This window comes from Leptonychotes weddellii, chromosome 6 (genome assembly GCF_054177405.1).
Source record: "Leptonychotes weddellii isolate Sample4059 chromosome 6, ASM5417740v2, whole genome shotgun sequence".
Lineage (NCBI taxonomy): Eukaryota > Metazoa > Chordata > Mammalia > Carnivora > Phocidae > Leptonychotes > Leptonychotes weddellii.
Window position 1 is genome coordinate 127,162,865 of NC_138374.1, and position 20,484 is coordinate 127,183,348.

Below are 20,484 nucleotides of genomic sequence, written 5' to 3' on the forward strand. Positions count from 1 at the left end.
TCCAGTTGGGAAGAGGAAGAAATTCCTAGTACATATATATAAATATGTACTATTACATATTACATATATATATGTGTATATATATAATAAATTATATATATTATATATTCTTCCAAGAGCTGTCAGATCCCAGTTAGTCTGGAACTATATATATACACACATATATATAGTTTTAATGTATTTTTATATATTAATATATAATATATATATTTATATTATACATATATATGTATACATGTATATATAATACATATTTTACTTTTAACTCCACCTTCTAAAACTTTCTTTTAAAATATATTGTATAATGTGAAGAATGCACTAGTTGTGTAGTACATACATACATTTTACAGATAAATACACAGATATTGAAAGAACAGGATCAAAATGCTCTTTGTTCTGTTTTGTTCGACTAACAGGGAGGCATAATCAAAACTATGTCTGGAGCTGACTGACATAAAAACAAATCTTGGACTGGTCATTCTGGATCTGAAGCACAGGTCCAGACCTGTTACCACTTAGCTGCTTTCCCCTGGACAACTCACTTAGATCTCTCCAAATCTCCATGTGAAATTCCAATATTAAATTAGATACTGCCTAAGGTCCCTATTGGCAAAATGCTAGTCATGTGTTGTACACATGCTTGTTAAAACCAGTAACTTGAAACTCAGAGTGACTTGCAACTGAACAGATTGTAGAGGTGAATAAAACAGTCACCAAAGAGCTGGGAGTATAACAGTAGAAAAAAATTAAAAATCTTCTTCTATTCTAGCCTTTATAATGAGGCCACCAGAACAGCTCCATTCTACTGTACTATGTTGGATACAACACAGTATCTGTCTCAGGAGTTTCCTGGTAGTGAGTTTATGGACATAGCTTATGCACACAGCATAGGGAAAACTCTTAATTGTCATAAATTGGGAAAAAATGAAGGCTCACCTGTTAAAGATGAAGAAAGAAAACAGATAACAAAATTTGGAGCCAGCTTTGGTAAGTATTCTTCTAGACCTTCATTATTTGCATCCTCATATTTCTATTGTAGAGAACTTTTTGGACTTTATGGTTTATTCAAGGCCATTTTCTTAAATTCTTACAATTCATGTTCTTAAACTGAGATTCCTGGATGTACCCTTTGTGAGTACAGAAAGTCAGTTCTTATGTTCACTCAGCTGATCAAGGTCTACTCTCTAAATCACACTGATCAACTATGAATCACATGAAGTACATTTCACTCATTTCCTTTTAAAATTCAAAGATATATATGTGACATATTTCCCTTATTATATCTCTGATTTCTTGAAAAGAAAAGTCAGTGTTTAATTCACTCTGGATCCTCCAAAGCACCAAGCATGATATTTTTCACAGAGCAGGCACTCAACACATATACTGAATGAGTGAATGAATGTGCAAGAGGAGAGCAGTATCTTTCCAAAATCTAGAACTTTCCCAAAATAGAATCTGTGGACCATTTGAATCATTCTCTCTTTTGAGACCTCGTGTAAATGTGCTTGATTGGGCTCCACTTCAAACCTATTGAGTCCCTCAGTAATAAGCTCACCCAGAGATTCAGGGCATGCAACATTTGGAACCACTGACCACGAGCAATGTCAATGAGGCAAATTGACAGTAGGCATCTTATTGTAATGGTGCAGGGGTATGGGGCCAATTGAAAGTAGACTGTAATAATGGCTACAATGATTATTTATGACATGCCAGGCTTTGTTTTAAGCATGTTTCATATAGATTTATTTATTTAATCTTCATACTGACCTCTATTTATAAAGTACTGTTAGTAGGTCCATTTCAAGAAAACACAGGCACAAAAAAGGGTAAGTAATTTGCCCAGGGTCACATAATTAGTAAATGGTAGAGCCCAGGTTCAAACCCAGGCAATGTGGTTCTAAAGTACACACACTTAACCACTAGGTTAAACTGCCTGACAGGAGAAGGTGGGAAAGAACAAAGTTCTCAGGAGTTCAAGGGAGAAAGAGATCACCATGCTGCCATAAAAAGAAGCCTTCTCACTGAGAAAAAACTAATGATGTGCTTTGGTGACTGAGCTATTAAAAGCCATTGTGAAGATATGATTTGATAGCCTTTGCCTGAACAGCAGTTGCCCAGCTGCTCATACACCCACTACGACCCAATCACAAATGTCATTCTTGGAGTTGATGGCTCTGGCTGATCTTAGTATGAGCTGTCATCCAGGAGATCTGGGTTCTTAGTGAGGGGGAAAGTTTAAGAGTTACAGGGAAGTTTAGACAAAAGACAAGATACCTAAGTGGAATTAAAGATACCATATAGAGCATAAATAAAAATGTAATCTTAGAAAAACATAATATATTCTTCACTGTAGACACATTACAAAGTGGGAGCAAGGAACTTCTTAAGAGTGCCTTGATGCTGGCCCATGTTATATGAGATTTATCAAAATGAAAGGAATATGGAAATAGTGACTCCAGACTAAGTCATTCTCACCAGCCTGAACTGAATGCAGTTTCCTGGGGGTTGGGAAAAGTCACTGACTTGGGTTTAGGGTAGTTAGGCCAGAGAAGGTGCTGATAGGCACTTCACACTACAGTCCTCTCTGAATAGGACGCGCTGAGATCCATTCACTTTCTTTACTGTCTAGTTGTGATACCAAATTGTCATCAACAAGAGGGATATAATGTCAAATATGTCCTTCTGAGGCAGCTTCCTGATGCTTTGCTTACTTTCAATAAGATATGAGGAACTTTGATCTTAGTAGTCAAGGGGAACAGGTTTAGACAAGAACTAAGAACCAGAATTACCTGTGGCATTGAGATGGACACACATTTCTAGTCATCAAGTTTTCTGAATGCCTGCTATATGCCAGGCATAATGCTGGTCTCCAGTGGGAGAATTTCCTGCAAATCACATAGAAAAGTATCTAATAGGGCAAGAAGTAATGGGACTAAGCCAGATTCTGGTCACTAGATCTGGTGAACAAACACAGGAAAACACATAAAGTAGATCATTCTTCTGAGGGATGCCCTTAACCAGATTAAAGGTCCCATGGTAAGGTTTAAAAAAAGAGAGAGAAGAAAAGTTGTGTTCTCTTTCCCTCAACAAGGGAGGATGATTTTTTAAAAGCAAATACTAAACATAAACTTGACTAAGGGGAAAGGTCTTTGAAAAAATATGCTTTCCGCATGAATATTTCAATATAACTCAGCATGCATTCAAAATGAAATGTGGATTATTCACTATCAAGAAAGTTCGAAGCCCTCCAACTGAATTTGTTTGACCTGTCTGGCAGCAAAATAAATATGATGGGTGGTCTGGTTCAGGCACCTGTCCAAGTCCAATCCCATTTTCATAGTGTCAACATTTAAAAGCCCCATTCCCGCTGCATCAACAACAGCACATGGGAACATCTCCTGAACACATGGCAACCAACACATTATACAAACACGTTTGCTCCACAAGCCAGACTGTAGTTTTCCAGAAAATACAAACTCAGCAAATGAAGAAGGGATTTGCATGTTACAGCTCAGCGCTCTACCACTTGAAATACATCACATGGATTTGAGGAGTTAGGATCCATCTCATTAAGAGTCAGTACACTTTGCAAAAGCATGGACATCATTTTCCAGCTCAAATGGCAGAGAAGAGGCTAAAACACAGGTCTTCTGACTTTTAAATCAGTCTATTTTCTATTACACAGGATGCTTCTCAGTTCAGTTTTCCAATCACTGAAGCTTGGTATAGAGCTCCTATTGACCAACCTCCCCCACCCTCCTTTAATGTGTAAGGTGTAGCCTATAGGTCAAGTAACCCAGATTTGAGTGCACAACTCTGCCATTAATTCTGTGTACCCAAATAAGTCCCCTAAGTTCTCTTAAATCCATTTTTTTTTCTAGCCTAACTATACTGACTAAATTGAAGAGGTTTTGAAAGGGCTGTATGAAGATTCTCAAAAATTACAAGCACCATGCAAGTATGTTAGTATTAATAATAATAATCATCTTCCTGAGGTTAAGGATTATATACACACTTGTTCAACTGAAATATCTTGTTATAGTACTAATAATAACTCAACATTATTAAATGCCTGCTATGCATCAGGCACTGTTTTAAACTTGTGTAACCTGATTTAATCTTTATCACAAGCCAATGAAAGAGTTGCTATTATTATTCCCATTCTACATACAAATGTCTGAGGCTCAGAGAGGCCAATAGAGGAAGTGAGATTCTAGGCCTAAAGGCCCCACTGCATGGTTACTATTACATAAAGCGTATGATATAATTACTAGAACCAGACCAGTAGTCAGCAAACCTTCACTCTGTTTCTGGTTTCAGGGACCTCCTAGCCAGAACCTAGAACCAAACATGTGTTCATGAAACACTTGCCAAACTCACTGATGGGCAGCATGTTCTTTCACATGTTTCTGAAACCCACTTGGCCCACCTACCTCAATGATGTGTGTGAAGCTCAGTGAAAAAATACATTTTGTACAGGTGTAATGGGCTATTAGCAGTATCTGTTAAGAAACAAATGCCTCGAATTAACAACTAGACTGGTTTGTTCCACTCTTGCTTTACCCCTTCTGTGGTCTAGTCTAGCAGGTGGTGATTTGGTTTTGATATCAAGATAGAACGTGCTGATTCTGTTCCCATGCGTATAAGAGTCAGGAGATGCTGTAAGACATGCAAGGCCATAAGACTGCTGTGGGTCCATCCAATGATTCTGCCATGTCATGCAAGGTCCAAGGAATGGCTCCAATGCCAGATCACTTCCTGTGCCATATCCTGATGTCTCCACATTTTTAGCCAATCACCCCAGTAGGCCCTCCCCTCTACAACTGGTCTGGCTGACAACTTTTAAGGCATGAAATAATGCAAGCTTGAGACATTATCATGACCACTTGTAGTGGGTCAAATGTTGTCCTCTCAGTATGTTACTTTATTTGGAAATAGGATCTGTACAGATGTAATTTATTAAAAATTTTGAGATAAAACTATCCTAGATTTAGGGTGGGCATGAAATCCAGTGATGCAGGTCCTTATCAAAGAAAGGACAGGGAGATTTGGGCACAGAGACACCCAGGTACAGAGGAGACAGAGATATAGGAAAGAATGCCATGGGAAGATGGAGGCAGAGATTGGAGTGATGCAGAACAAACCAAGAAACACTGAGGATTGCCAGGAGTCACCAGGAACCACCAGAAGCTGGAAGAATCTTGGAAGAATTCTTCCCTAGGGCCTTGGGAGGGAGGATGGCTCCCACTTTGGTTTCAGACTTCTGGCCTTCAAATCTTTGAAGAATAAACTGTCTTTTTAAGCAACCCAGTTTGTGGTAATTTGTTACAGCAGCCCTAAGGAATTAATGCACCACTCCTACTACTTATTCTATAAAGAATTACACAAGGTATTTCAATGACTTTAGAGTTCACCAAAGAATCAGAGATTCTAAATACAGGACTCAGTTGAAAATTCTGTAAATCATACTATGCCTGGGGAAAAAATTATGTTAATCATATTTCGCATACAGAAAACACAAGCCATTACTGGCAACATTTATTTTCACTTTTGATGGTCCAATAATGAGAACAAAATCTATTTACAGTCGAGAGACATTTTTCCCTTGTGTAGCATACTTTTACATAATTATCACATAGCACGCTCTTAAAAAACATGTCCTAGAAAAGTAAACTTAAAGGAAATAATTTAGAAAAAACTTAATTCCAAGAATACAATAAAATATTGTCATATTTCTGCAATCAAACAACCATTTCAAGACATATTTTCATTACTTTTGGTTACAACTGATCTATTTAGCCCAGTTTTAAATCTATTACACAGTAAAGTTCATTTAAAATATTCACTAATCCACATTTTTCCACAACCTAAATAACTAAGAACCATCAAAGATGATTTTTTTAAACATTTTAACTGGGTCCATTTATGCATTTTGGACTATTTTGTCCTGGATTATTACCCAAATGAAACATAGACGAGACCCCAAATTTTCACTTATTAGGGGAAAAAAAGCCTGTAAAAATTTTATGCTTTGCAATCAAAGGTAGTGCTCCCAGCATGGTGCCTGCTACCCATGTGCAGCTGTGAATGAAAAAAATCAAGGTGTGATTAAAGAGTCTTTTTCATATTATCCTCCCTTAAAGGTTTTTTAATTGGAACACAGCCATCATTAACAGAGCCTGTTCACCAGAAGTCTTTGCTCCAAGTGACGAAAGGAGCCACCCAACTTCTGACTTCTTCTTACCAGGCTGATGCCTGCTACTGGCATCTCTCAACAGTGTACCCATGTCAGTTTTAATAAAAGAAATAACATAAAAATAACTCTGTTTATAAGCTTTTGACATCCTGTGGCTCCATAAGAAATTTCATTTTCACAGCACAAACAGGAAGCCCTGGGGTAGATCTTCTCTCCTCTGTACACACCTCTCTCTCCCATCCCCATTCTGCCCCTCCTTTCCCATTACCCCATGTCCCTCAGTAGTAGGACTGTGCTCTGGTGGCCTGGCCTGAAAACTTCAGAACTACTTATGTGCTTCCTTCTGTGTGTCCCCTGCATCTAATTTGTCATCAAAACATCCCTTAACTGAAGCTGTGCCCATGTGTGTCATGGCTCCAGCTCTCAGATCTCCTATTTCCTGTCACCTGAGTCTTCTCCATGACACCCTTGGGCAGGCAGACTCCTCCCTGCTGGAATCCCTCCCACAATCTCCTCTAGGCAAGTATGCCTAAAACATTACCTTCTTCATGGCATTCCCCTGCTTAATATTTTGTTCTGGTTCCCAATTGTCCACCAGATAAAAGCACTAATCCCACAATGGGTTTTCAGATCCCTCTACAATGTTGCTCAATTTATGTGTCCATCTTTCTTTTTCTTGTAAACTCTAACATAGCTTCTGTTCCAGACAGGTCAGTGTCCACACTGCTTCCTTTCCAGCTGCACCTCCTCCTTCTCCAGGTCTCATGATTAATCTTTCATCCTGTCCCAGGTTCCTCTTTGACTTTGGGCAGAGAATGTCCGTCCTCTTACCCACCATCAAAACTACCAACTCTTTAAGACCCTGCTCAGTCCTACTTCCTCAGGGAGTCTTCTCACACTACTCTAAATAATAATTTTCCACCTCTGAAATAATTAACCCCTGTCTTTTTTTTATATGTGTCTTCCTGTCCTTCCATCTCTCACATTCCCTCATGCTCAACTAAATTAGCTCAGACACCTGGTTGGAGACCTGTAGGCTTTATCCTCTCATTATTTTTCCAGTTTATCTGCCCTTTCTTGGCTTAATTCTTTCCTTGTTCAGCCTATACGGTATCCCATTCTCATCAATCTGATCCATAGTCCCACCTCACCTTGACCTTCAGCCTTGCTATCTCCAATACTGATTAATAAATTGTTTATTTCTTCTGTTTCTTTTCAGTAGCTACTATTACAAATTTGAGGACAATATAGATTAGTTCCTTTAAATTTTCTGTATGCATTTCTGTCTATTTAACAAATCTTTCCCACTCTTATTCACCTTCCTTTTCTTTTAAGCCTTTATAGGGTTTCTTAAGTGCCTAACCTATTCCTTTTTCCTTTCATTCTTAGCAAATGGCCATCAGAAGGTATAATCTTGTTCAGTGTCACTATTGTCACATTCAGGTTTGCCTCTATTTCTTCCTAGTCTTCGAGGAAGAGTGCCCCTACTCTCCACGGCTGCCACTCCCTTCCCTTTCCATCTTCTTTGGGTTCCACTGTTTTGGTCCACCCTCTCCCTTGGCTTCTTTTGTCAATTTATAACATGCTCGAAGCATCCCCATATTTTATGTATTTTAAAGATAGATTTATTTATTCATTCATTCATTTATTTATTTTAGAGAGACAGAGAGCATGAATGGGGGAGGGGCAGAGGGAGAGAGAGGAACGCAAGCAGATTCTGCGCTGAGCGTGGCATCTCACGTGGAGCTCAGTCTCATGATCCATTAGATCATGACCTGAGCTGAAATCAAGAATCGGACACTTAACCAACTGAGCCACCCAGGTACCCCAGCATCCTCATATTTTAGAATGTCCCCATCTCCTTCTTGGTTTCACAAGTAAACTTGTTAAAGGAATGGCCATGTTCACTTTTTTACTCTTGATTCCCAACCTCAGCCACTGCAATCTGACTCCTACCCCACTGTTCCACTGAAACGACTCTCAAAAACATACATATATACACAACGGAATGCTATTAGGCCATAAAAAAGGAAAGAAATCCTGCTATTTGCAACAACATGGATTGACCCTGAGGGTATTATGCTAAGTGAAAGAAGTCAGCCAGAGAAAGACAAATACTGCATGATCTCACTTACATGTGGAATCTAAAAACAACAAACTCATAGAAAAGGAGATTAGATTTGTGATTACCAGAGGAGGAGGATGCGGGAATTCGATGAAGTGATCAAAAGGTACAAACTTCCAGTTGTAAGATAAGTAAGACTGGGGATGGAATGTACAACATGATGACTATATGGTATATTTAAAAGCTGCTAAGAGAGTAAATCCTTAAAGTTCTCATCACAAAAAAAGGCGGGGGGGTTGTACCTATATGAGATGATGGATGAACTAAACTTACTGGGGCAGTCATTTCACAATATATGTTAAGTCAAGTCATTACGCTGTACACCTTAAACTTACACAGATTTGTATGTCAATTATATCTCAATAACACTAAAAGAAAAAAACACTTAAAATGTTGCTAGGCACCCCCCTCCTAACCTGCCAAATCCAATGGCCTCATTCCATCCTCATATAGCACTCCACAGTTGTTTGCCTACATCTTTGCTTTCATGACATACTTCCATATTTCCTTCTATCTTCATGATTCTTCCTGAGAGTTTTTCACTGATTTCTCTTCCTTGGCCTAGCCTTTAAATGTAGGTCTTTGAAAAAATTATTCCTAGGTTCTCTTTCTTCCTATGACTAATTTTCTCTCAAAATGATTTCTTTGATTCCTATGGTTTTATCTGATTCTTATGTGCTGACTACTCTCAAGATTTACTTCCATCCCCAATCTAAACTTTAGACCCATATTTCTAGCAGTCACTAAATTTCTCCTGACATCTCAAATAGCCTACAGAAAGTTGAACTCATTGTTTGCACTTGACACTTGCTCCTTTCTCTGTATTCTTTATCTTTGTTAATAGCTTCACCAGAATACTTGGAGATAGTCATTTGAGACTATTTCCTATTCCATACCTCCAAGTCCAATGGGAAACCAAGTCTTAACCCATTCTACCTTTCCAATCCACCCTCACCCCCATCCTGAAAACCTAAATTCAGGTAATTCCTGAATCTCTCTAGTCTATTGAAAAAGACATCCAATGAGTCCCTCCTTCAAAAGAGTGCCTCCCTCTTTCAATCTACTCAATATGCCAGCCCTAAAGTTTTTGTGCTGCTAGAGCTACCTTGTTACATACATGATCATGTCACTTTTTTATTTAAGAAAATCAACTTTGATCTGAATTATGTTTCTAAAAGCTAGCCTTTTATCTTCCCAAGGTAAAATACTTCTCTTCAGTCTTCTCAAGGCTGGTTGAGAAGACAAGTGTATAACGTTTGCCCACGTGGTTTTTATTTGAGAGATGGTTCCTATTTTCTTCTGTTGTTCCAAGTAGCAGGTGCCATCTGTGAAACCATTTCTTCCTCTTTCCAGATGCAATTCCCTCTACTCCAAAAAGGGTCTCTCCTCATCAGTGGTTACATACCCGCCTCATTTGCCTGCTGAGGCAGTAGAGTTGTATCTCATGGCCATGGTTAAAAGTTGGCATTTGGGCTTCAGTGAGCTCTCTTAAAGATGTTATATTTATCTCTACAGGAAAAGTATTTTCACTTGGCCATAAAATTAATGTCACTTTTAAAATGCCTGCTGCAATGTCTAGTGTCCTGGCTTTCCAACTGGAATAAGATGATCAGGATTAAAGGAACTCACCTAACTGAAGACGGTCCTGGATTTTCAGGCTTATTTTCGAAGATTTACAATTGTTACTTTGCATTTTACACGTGCAAACAAAATCAGCAAGCCAATTAAACCTGCTTTCAGTTTACTCTGACAGCACACGAAGGTGCTTATTCACTGTCCGTGCCAGCCTGGGCATCATGCAAGTCTTAACACATGGATCTCCCCTCCCACCATGGCTGGGAGAATTTGAGGATTTTTTTCAAACCTTGTTTAAGATGTGTAAAGGCTGTCCTTCCACTCAACCTTCCAATGTAAAGCCCTACTTAGCAGAAGACTGAAAGCCTGATTTTGCGTTGACTTTTAAGCCTTTCACACAACATAAATACCAAGAGCTTTATCTGAGTTTACTTGCACTGTCTTACTCAAGATGGATCTTAAAAAATGCCTTAAGGATCTCCCTCTGGTTTGTCATGTGTTAGGGTGTGTGTGAGAGCAGGAAAGAAGCAGCCAAGGATTAAGGTTGTTTATCTTAAAATTTTTAGCTTGCAGTCAATCATTTTGTTTTAATGTGCTACATCATACCCCAGGAATTGTTTTAACCCATTTGTGCCAGTCATACCAAACTTTCTGTGAAATCAACTTACTTTGTCTTTTTGAAACTGCTCCCCAGAAAACAAGGGAAGTAAAGATTTGAAGTGATCGTATGAATAATTACATCAAAATCCCACTATTTAAGTAGAGTTTGAGCTTGTATTTTTCTCTATTGACTCAATTTTGAGCATATTTGTCATGCAAGGCCCTGAACTAGCTATATTTTGCAGGATATAAAAACGCTCTATCAATTCATTAACTAATTGATTAATTAACTTTTAATTAACTTTCTGCTTCACTTGTCCTCTAATGACACAGCTGTCAACATTTAAGAGAGCCAAACATGATATACTGATAATCATTTTCATAAGCCATTATTCCATGTTATAGAAGTTTTGGGATACAAAATCATACAACTGTGATGTCCTCTTAAAAAAAAAAAAAAAAAGACACCCTTCCCCCATGCTAAAGAAAAGCTATAAATTTAGGCCAATATAAACTTGTCAGAGTTCTCCCTCTCAATTTCACACCAGGGCGTGGTGCTACACAGCTGGGGAGCTGAGCTAATAAGTGTTGAAAAATGAAAAATGCTGCTTTATGGCATCACATAAACTGGCAAAAAGATTGCTTTTCCCTCCACCCCATTTTCGACAAACAAATGCCAAAATGTAGATGCTATAAGAATGAGACTTTATGGTATTAGACCCATGGGGCAAACAGAGTTGTCTTGTGGGATTTTCTTTTTATTGAATACTATATGTAATAAGAAGTGGCATAACATTTATAAAATCTAATCACTTTTTGTTCCTTTTTGAACCTCAAAGGGGTCATTTCTAGGAAAGCTGTTGGAAACACTGCATAATGATCTATTTATCCATTAGTGAAACAGGATTATCTCTCCTACAAGGAGCTTTCCCCAACAGTATAAATACCGTAATACGAATGCACAAAATGAGCATTCTGAGGAACATCGCATTCAACAAATATTTATTGAGTAACTATAATAAAGTTCAGAGAGTGAGGCTAAGTGCACTTGTGTAATTTACATTAAATAATATAATCAGGATTGAGCTGTTTTTCTTGGGTGGTTTGTTTCCTAGCTGATGGCCATTCACTTACTCACTCGCCCCTCACTAGCCATTCATTCGGCACTCAGTCAGCAAACATCTATTGTAGATTTACCATTTCCAAGTCATATAGGCCTACTAAATCACGAGAACTCTGCCATTACAACAGACATCCTTCTCATCCTGAGAAGAAATCCCTTTATTCAAGGACTAGAAATCAACCTGGTAGAGCCAGAACAACAAGGTAAGCAAAAAAAGAGAAGCAAGAGGGTACCCTGTCAGGAACATTCCTTCCTTGTGGAGACATATATTGAACTTCAGTGAAAAACGGAGGAGAGGGCCCCTCAAGGCCCTCTCCTCAGGCTTCTACGTGTTGTTAAGAGTCCAGTGGCTGGGAATTTCTGATTATATTTAGAGAACTGTGGTTTTCTATTCTACCTATGCTTTCCTGATTTTCCACACCCAGAAACATATTCTTTCTCCTCTGAGCTTGCTAAAATTTTACCTACAACTTTTTATTGCAGTTATTAGTATTTACCTTATAAATATGTACACCTTCTGTCTCTCTACTAAATGTAAACCTCTTAAGGGTAGGACGTCTTATGTATCTGTCGTAACGTCTTATGTATCTGTCATTATATTCTATATAATTAAATACTATAGCATCAAATGATACTTACTGTAGTCGTAAGTAAAGTCAAAAAGTACTAACTGAGAAAACTTAAAAGCATGCCTAACATTTGGGAAAAGTACCATTTGAGTAGTCTAAATCATATGCTGATTAATAAATAATAGGATGAAATGAGAGAATTCTGATTATAGCTTTTAAAATGTGTAATTACATGAAGAAGCCACTGAAAAGTGACCTTCAAATTCCTGAAAGTATTTGAGTATATTTTATAGGATAAATTGAAGGCTACAATTACATGAGCCGAGTCATTTTCCATTTTTATGTTCCATAATTTAATAAAAGGCATCACTGAAGTATTTTCCTTGCAAACAAAGGCAAATTCTGCAAACGGCAGATGGTTTTCAAGAATGAATCTATTCCCCTGTCACTATTGCTACTGAGTTACTACTCAGTTTACAATTACATACATCAAAATGGTAAGAACAAGAAGGATTTTGGTTAATTGTAATAGCTTCTAACAATTAAGCAGATGGCCATAATATGTATCTTTTTTCTCATCATCTTGCTGCTATATACTCTGAGCTACAAAAAGGAAAACATAAGGTTTTCCTTTAAGAATACAGATTTGTCAATCTATCAGTGCCATTAACATTTTACCTAATTTGGTTAAATTTAAGGAAAGTTTCTACTACCAATACTCGGGTAATAGTAAAGTTTTGGTATCCGGTCGAACTCTCAGGATGACTAAAAATGTGAAGGCAGTTCACCATATCTCCACATCACATATCTAGGAAGGGCACTGATTCCTGATTTCCCTCTGGAAGAGAGAATTATTATAGTTTTGTTTTGTTTTGTTTTGTTTTGTTTTGTTTTGTTAAGATTCGACTGTTCAAATTTGGAAAGTGGTGAACTTTGGACAATGTTACATTAACACGAGACGTCTGGATATGTGAGAAATCGCCAATTTTGTGTCACTTACAATGAGATTTTTTTCATCCACTTGAATTCAAATGATGGTCATCATGATACAGTGTCACCGGGCTAGGCACAAAATACCCAAAAGGCTTACGTGAGCTTAGAGTGAGTCAACCACAAACAGCAGGGTCTGACAAAAACTCTCAGAGAGGCAAGAAAGCACTTCTTCAAACAACATGGGAGGTGGGAAAGAAACTTCAGCAGAACAACTTGGAATGTAGTAATGTGGAATGTGGGGACATCTTTCGAGGAAAGGATTTAGTCAACCACAGGTCAAACAAGACAATAATTATAAACAATGACAACCTCTGAGAACAACTGCCAGAGGCACAAATTAAAGTTCTCTCTTCAAAGGGCTTCATTTTAAGCTTCAGATCCCAAAATAATTGCTATGATTAGCAAAACCTTTGAATGTAAAGAATGCTTTTTTTCCAACTTGTGATATAATTAAAAGAAAAAAAGTATTTGATTCTTTACAGTATTTCTGTGCTGTTTTTGGGGTTTTGTTCTTGGGTTTTTTTGTTTGTTTGTTTGTTTTGGAGCTCATATGAATCTTTTAAATAAAGCCCTTAGAGAAGTTTCTTCGGTTGACCTTATGGGAAATATCTCAGAGATCTGCAGAATACAGTTAAGAAATGGTTGCTGTTGAGTACAAAGAGTACGGCTGAACTTTTAATATTACACTCTGTATTTTCCTTCTTCTTTTCTCGTTACTCAAAAATGTACAAGTCTCCCCTTTTTAAATATTTTATTTATTTATTTATTTGAGAGAGAGTGAACAAAAGGAAGAGAGAGAGTGAGCTGAAGGCAGACGCCTAACTGACTGAGCCACCCAGGTGTCCCTGAACAAATCCCCTTAATGAGAGAAACTTGGTGCTTTCCAAAAAGCACAACTTGGAAAAAAACGCATGCACCTTGTGTTTATGGCTGGGTCCCAGGTCAAAATCAAAATCGTGTCCTGTGTGAACTGAAATAATCAACAGATTTCATTTGCTGTGCATTTTTACGTTTTCTGGAAGTTTGTTTTCAGACAACGTATTTATTGGTACTTGAGTCTTCACATTTGTCTACTGAATGGCTTCAGACAATAATGAGATTGGAGTCTATGTGTGTGTGTCAAAAGAAACATAGGATTTGCCTTCTCGACCTCCATTCCTGGTATGCCTTCTCTGAACAGGCAACAAATTGGTGGTAGCTATTACCCCGAGTGGCTTCCAGATGTTAACCATGTGACTAAACAGAGCTCCTCTCTGATGAGACTGGCAAGAGAGGGAAACTTAGTCTATGCAATGATTTTACTCACAATGAAACACACTTTTTTGTCTATAAGCTCCACCTGCGTGAAGTAAAAAACCTACATAAATAGGATACTTTTTTTGTGGGGAAGAGGAAGATTTAAATGTGTATAGCATATGTGAATCTACTCATTTTTTTAAAAGAAGAACTAGCTGACTAAATGAAAGCTGATTATTATTTATTTTTTAATGCTTTACTTTTTTTTTTTAGCTTTTCATGCTTTATAGAGAGGGATATACATTCTTACAGTCTGTTAAGATACGGAAAGCTCTTTCAATGTTTTACATCGTCTAAGTAAAAATTTGCTGTTAAATTGTTTTCAGCTAACGTTGAACACTGATGCACTTCACATTTCTTTTGTGTGAAGAAAAATAAATAATTCGCACTTCTGCAACTTAAGTATGTACTTTTTCTGGCTTTCTTGAAATTATATTATTATTAGAAGCAAGTACCAGCAGGCTTCATGGGTGGCATTTCTCACTGAGAAGCAAGACATGAATCAATATTTTTATTAGAGTCAACCTGCTTGTCTTCATAAACAAAATATTATTAATATTTTTCCATTTAGACTTCAATGTTAGTAAGAAGAATACACAAATTGTTAGAAGAGAGAAGTAAACTACCCTGATAAACAGTTTTTCAAAGACCATCATTGGTGCAAATTGAAGCAAGAAGTTGAGACTGTCAGTTAAAAAGTTTCAAACGCTGATATTTAATGTGTTTTTTTAAATGTAAAGTATCAAGTAGATTGCTTATTCATCTCCTACATTCCCTATTGACACAGCTGTAGTTAATGAGATTTTTGAACCTCCTTTGTCTATTATGCATTCTATAATGACCATGTAAATATAAACTAGTGGAGAATATGGGGAAAAAATTAAGTGAAAATTCCTTCTACAAACACACACACACACACCCCTACAGCCTGCCTTCAAGTGAGAGAATAATTGCAAAGAACGTAGCCTAGTGGCAACATTAAATGGAAGCTCTTTATTTTTGTTAATACTACTTTTTAAGGCCACAGTTTAGGAATGGGAAGTGGGAAAGATAGAAAAGTAAAGGGTCAGATGTGCAAATGCTAGGTTAGTGGTGGCTGAGCTTACTGTAGAAGCAGGTGTAAAAGGCATTTGGGCTCAATGAAGACAATCAGAGGAAGAGAAGATAGACTTCAGTTTTGAAGGACAAGTAGTCAAGTAAAGGATGGTGTAGCGGAGAGCTACTTCTGGCCAAGAGATCAGAATGGCCGAAGGCACAGGGGCAGCACAGCACATATGAATAATTCTTCGAGTTCAACATGATGAAAGAATAGAATAGGACTTATGAACAAACAAACACAGAGACCAACAAGAAAACAGACTCTTAAATAAAGAGAACAGGCTGGTGGTTGCCAGGGGCGATGGGGGAAATAGATTGAGAATGCACTTGTCTTGATGAGCACTGAAAAATGTATAGAATTGTTGAATCATTATATCGTATACCTGAAACTAACACTGTATGTTTATTATACTTCAATAAAAAAAGAAAAACATTTTTAAAAAGCACCCCCCCCCCAAAAAAAAAAGAATAGAATAGGAGACTAGCTGTCTCTGGAAATAAACAGGGAACTGAAGAGTTTTTTGAAAGCTGGTTTTGTAAAATCAAACCTTATTATTAGATATTAAAAAAAAATCTTTAAAAAAATAACTCTGTGAAGAATCCTTTTATATAGTCTAGGTACGGGGAATATAAAGATGAAAAAATCCAATTTGCCTTCAAGAAGGTCAAAGAAATAGACACTCACTGAAATATAAATTATATGATATTTAATTTATCTTGTAAATTTAGACTTTGACATGAATATCATACTTTCTTAAAATGAGACATACTATAAAAATAACCCCATTTGCGTGTTGTTTCCATGTGTGGATTTGCAAGAATCATCCTAAAGAATAGTATTTTCTAAACAGGTTAATTTTACCTCAAGAGTGTATAAGACAAGACAATCCTTTGGAATGTGGAAAGAAAATACTGAAACTTCTTGATACCTTATTTTTATCCCATGCTTTTAAATTTCTACTTTAAATTTGTTTGTTTTGTATGTACAGAATATACCACTAAATAGTGCATTCATAAAACTTAGAAATAAATAAATATGCACATATAAGAAATTTGATAGAAAACATTTTACTGATGGGCCATATAGCGGAAAAATTTTGGAGACAATCACTATAGAAGTTAATTATTTTTCTCCTACCAACTGAACTGGATGACATGGTAGATAGACCAGGTAAATAGCATTGCTTTGGTTTGGCTGAGGGTTTAAGGCAAAGGGTCCTCTAAAAGCCTTGCTTGTTGGGAACTGGAGTGAACCTGTGGCCAGTAACTGTATGTGTTGTTGCTTTCAAAAATATAGAAGCCTGAAGCAGGGTCATGCCTGAGATCCACACATTTCTAGGGAGTCCTTTGGTGGGTTCACAATACCTCTAAAGTGCGTTCAAAATGGTGTGTGTGTGTGTGTGTGTGTGTGTGTGTGTTGGAGCCTGTCCCTTTCTTTTAAGATGGTCCATAACTTTAAGCTGAATCTTAAAGGACACCATGAACATGCCCTCACCACCCTCACTACCATCAAATCAATAGACTTGCCATAGGACAACATCCTCTCTTCATGGGCTGGCTGATTTCAGTCCTCCAATCACACATGCCACATTTTAAGCAACTGGCCTTCCTGGATTAAGGCTCTTTCTTTTCCTTGTCCTTTATTACCTACTTCTTCTTTTCACTCAGTATCATGTCCTAGTTTTGTCTGATTCCCACCACAAGATTTCTTGACAATGGGCTTTGTGTTTTTCAAAGAATTCTACCTCGCAAGTGAAGGTGGAAACCAGTCCTAATATTGTGATCCTGACCCTGGCCCTGTCTGGTTTACTCCAAGTCTTGGCCTGTCCACCTCTAGCTACTGCCAACACAGCCAATGACAAGCAGGTGCCTGAAGGAGTATAGAGTTTCACTCTTCATTCACTCCTTTTCTTCAAAATATAACTCAATTAAAAGCATACTTTAATTCCAACAAGTAGTATTTATAATTCTGGTAGGTATTTCAAGAGAATACAAAGATAAATAAAATAGTTCTTGCCCTTAAGAAAGTGCAGCTTATGAGATCACAGGGCCAGCAGAATAAGTATTCACACTTAGGTTCCCTACCTCCTATCCACTGCACCCGTCACCCCAGAAGACTGACAATTTTGTCTATAATTAGATTGGTATTGTTTGTGGGATTTCAGATTTTCAACACGGTTTAATAAAGATCTTTATCTTCACTTACATTCTTTAACTCTGTTAACCTCCGTAAAGGCAAATGAAACTAATGTATACAAATGAAAATGTATAAAAAATGCTAAATTAACATTCTGAATAATCCACTCTTTGAAACTCCTATTTTGTCACTTGCATCCATTTACCTATTGGGATAGAAAGCATTTAACAACAAAATTTCCCATCTTAACCATTTGTGAGTGTACCATTCAGCAGTGTTAAGTATAGTCACATTGATGTAAAACAGAACATTTTCATCTCTTAAATATGAAACTCTATCTGAAACTCTGTACCCATTAAATAACTCCTTTCCTTTCCCCTGGTAACCACCCTTCTACTTTCTCTTTCTATAAACTTGACTACTCTAGGTATGTCATACAAGCAGAATCATACAATATCTGTCGTTTTATGAGTAGCTTATTTTACTTAGCATAATGTTCTCAAGGTTCCTTCATGTTTTAGCACATGGCAAAATTTCCTTGCTTTTTAAAGCTGGATATATTCCATTGTATGTATATACCACACTTTGTCTACCTGTCCACTCAATTTTTGATGGAATTTGGGTTGCTTCTATCACTTGGCTATTAAAAGTAACACTACTATAAACATGGATGTGCAAATATCTCTTCAAGACTCTGCTTTCAATTATTTTGTATATATACACTTGCATCCATTTTAACCTATATAAAGAAAATTTGCTCTTAAAGACTGACATTTTGCCAGCATTTTATAAGAAAGTAAATTTTCTGAAAGTATAATAATACAAAGGAATGCTATTTGCTTTTAGAATGTAAATTAAGGAGAATTTTACAAAACTTTTATTTTCTTAATAAAATACAGATATGACAATAGGAAATCTGCTGTCATACTTTATATAAAATATTTTCTATTGGTCAATGATATAGATAAAGAGGCAGATATACACACTTGCGTTTACACATATATATTCTAAAAGAACCCACTTTGGAATAAATTACAGTTACTTTTCAAATTGCAAAGATTGATTTGTATTATCTAGTTATTTTTTTAAAATATCCTTTTCAACTCTTTTGTGCCCACTGGCTTTTACTAACCAACAGGGTAAGAGTAAGAAGAGAGAGTGAGGGCGCTAAAGTCAGTCACACAAGAATGGAGGACAATCATAATGGCTGATCTTTCTGATACTACCAAATAGGAGTTTGTGCAGAATAATTAAGAGTGTTAAGCCATAATTTTATGAGGAGAATTAAATATCAGAGGTGCATTTATAAAAATACCAAGTGTTCCATATTTAGACTTTCATGATCCTAGAATCATAGAACTTGTAAGCTTATCAAGCCCTACTCCCTTATTTCACAGTTGGAGAAACACGTTCAAGAGACAAGTGGCCCGTCTAATGTCATCTTGTAATTCCTGAAGCTGGAACAGGAACTCCCTATTATCATTTCAAAATTCTTCTTACTGCATACTACTACAATTACATATATATTTCATCTCCTCCTAACTGAATGTAGCAGGATATAGATGTTCAGACTATATTGATAGGGAAATACTCTTTTTCCTTTTCTTCCTTTTCTTTGTAATAGATGTATGGAATGCAACAGAGTCCCCTCAGCAAATGGGAGGGTTTGAAGATTTAACCTTCACTTCCCTCAAGGAAACAAGATCTCGTTAGGAGTTGCCAATAGTTATTGCTCTGAATTTGAAGACCTATCAAGGTCTGTGGTAGGAGAGCAAAGAATGGATTCTAAAGTACGTAGGCAATATGAAGATCAATGGAGGGACCCCAAGACTACTACGAGGACTTAGAGAAAATGGAATAAGAGAGTAGCTTGGTAATATGAGAACTGGTCATGGGAGGTGCTCAAAAGTAAGACAATCCCTTTCCTAAAGAAGAGTCACATGACAATGCAGAGAACACAGGTAGGCGTCCAGGTATGGATGCTGACCACCCAGCCTACGTTCAAAGGAGGAACTTCTGCAGTCTTCATTCAGGGCCTGCACACTGTATTGGTGGGAATCACTTTGTTAACAGCGCAGCAGAAGTGATAAGTACCCATGTTCCAAAACTGTATTTAATCATTATCTGAAAGTCTCATGTGCCCACCTCCCCAGTGCTGCCTTAGCCCAGCTCACAATGCCCCAGGTAACCAACCTATCTGCTCTAAAAAGGCCCCAACTATGCCTTGCAGATCTAGTAGAAGTAGGGGCACTCCTCTCATCTGTACCTAGAAAGACTGTGTCTAGAATAACAAACACAAGTTTAAGCTCCCTAGAACTGAAGCAATGGCTGTATTAAAGTTTATAAACTCAAACGACTGTTCCTTTCTAAAGAGTTCAGTTTTACTGTTTCCTAAGAATTCAGGACCTTAAAGTGTTTTCTAGTTTTTCTTTCATAAATGGATAAGGGGAAGATATAAAGGACCTTACTTTGTTAATTTATAAAATTTTTAAAATTACCTAATGCTGAGACATTGTGTCTGAAAAGTTCTCTGTTCTTTTAAGTAATTCAACAGATAAAAACGAACCAATGGCGAGGATACAATTTGATGCTCAAGAACCAGGAAAACAAGATGCGTAACTGCGCATTGCCTGTATGATGAATGAAACTTCACTTAACTGAAATCATCTGAAAGTACCAAACATACTACTGTCAATGACTAGTCTTTCAATCATTTTTTTTTTAAGCCAACAAGAGTTTCTAAACACACAGTGGAACAGCAAACTAGATAAT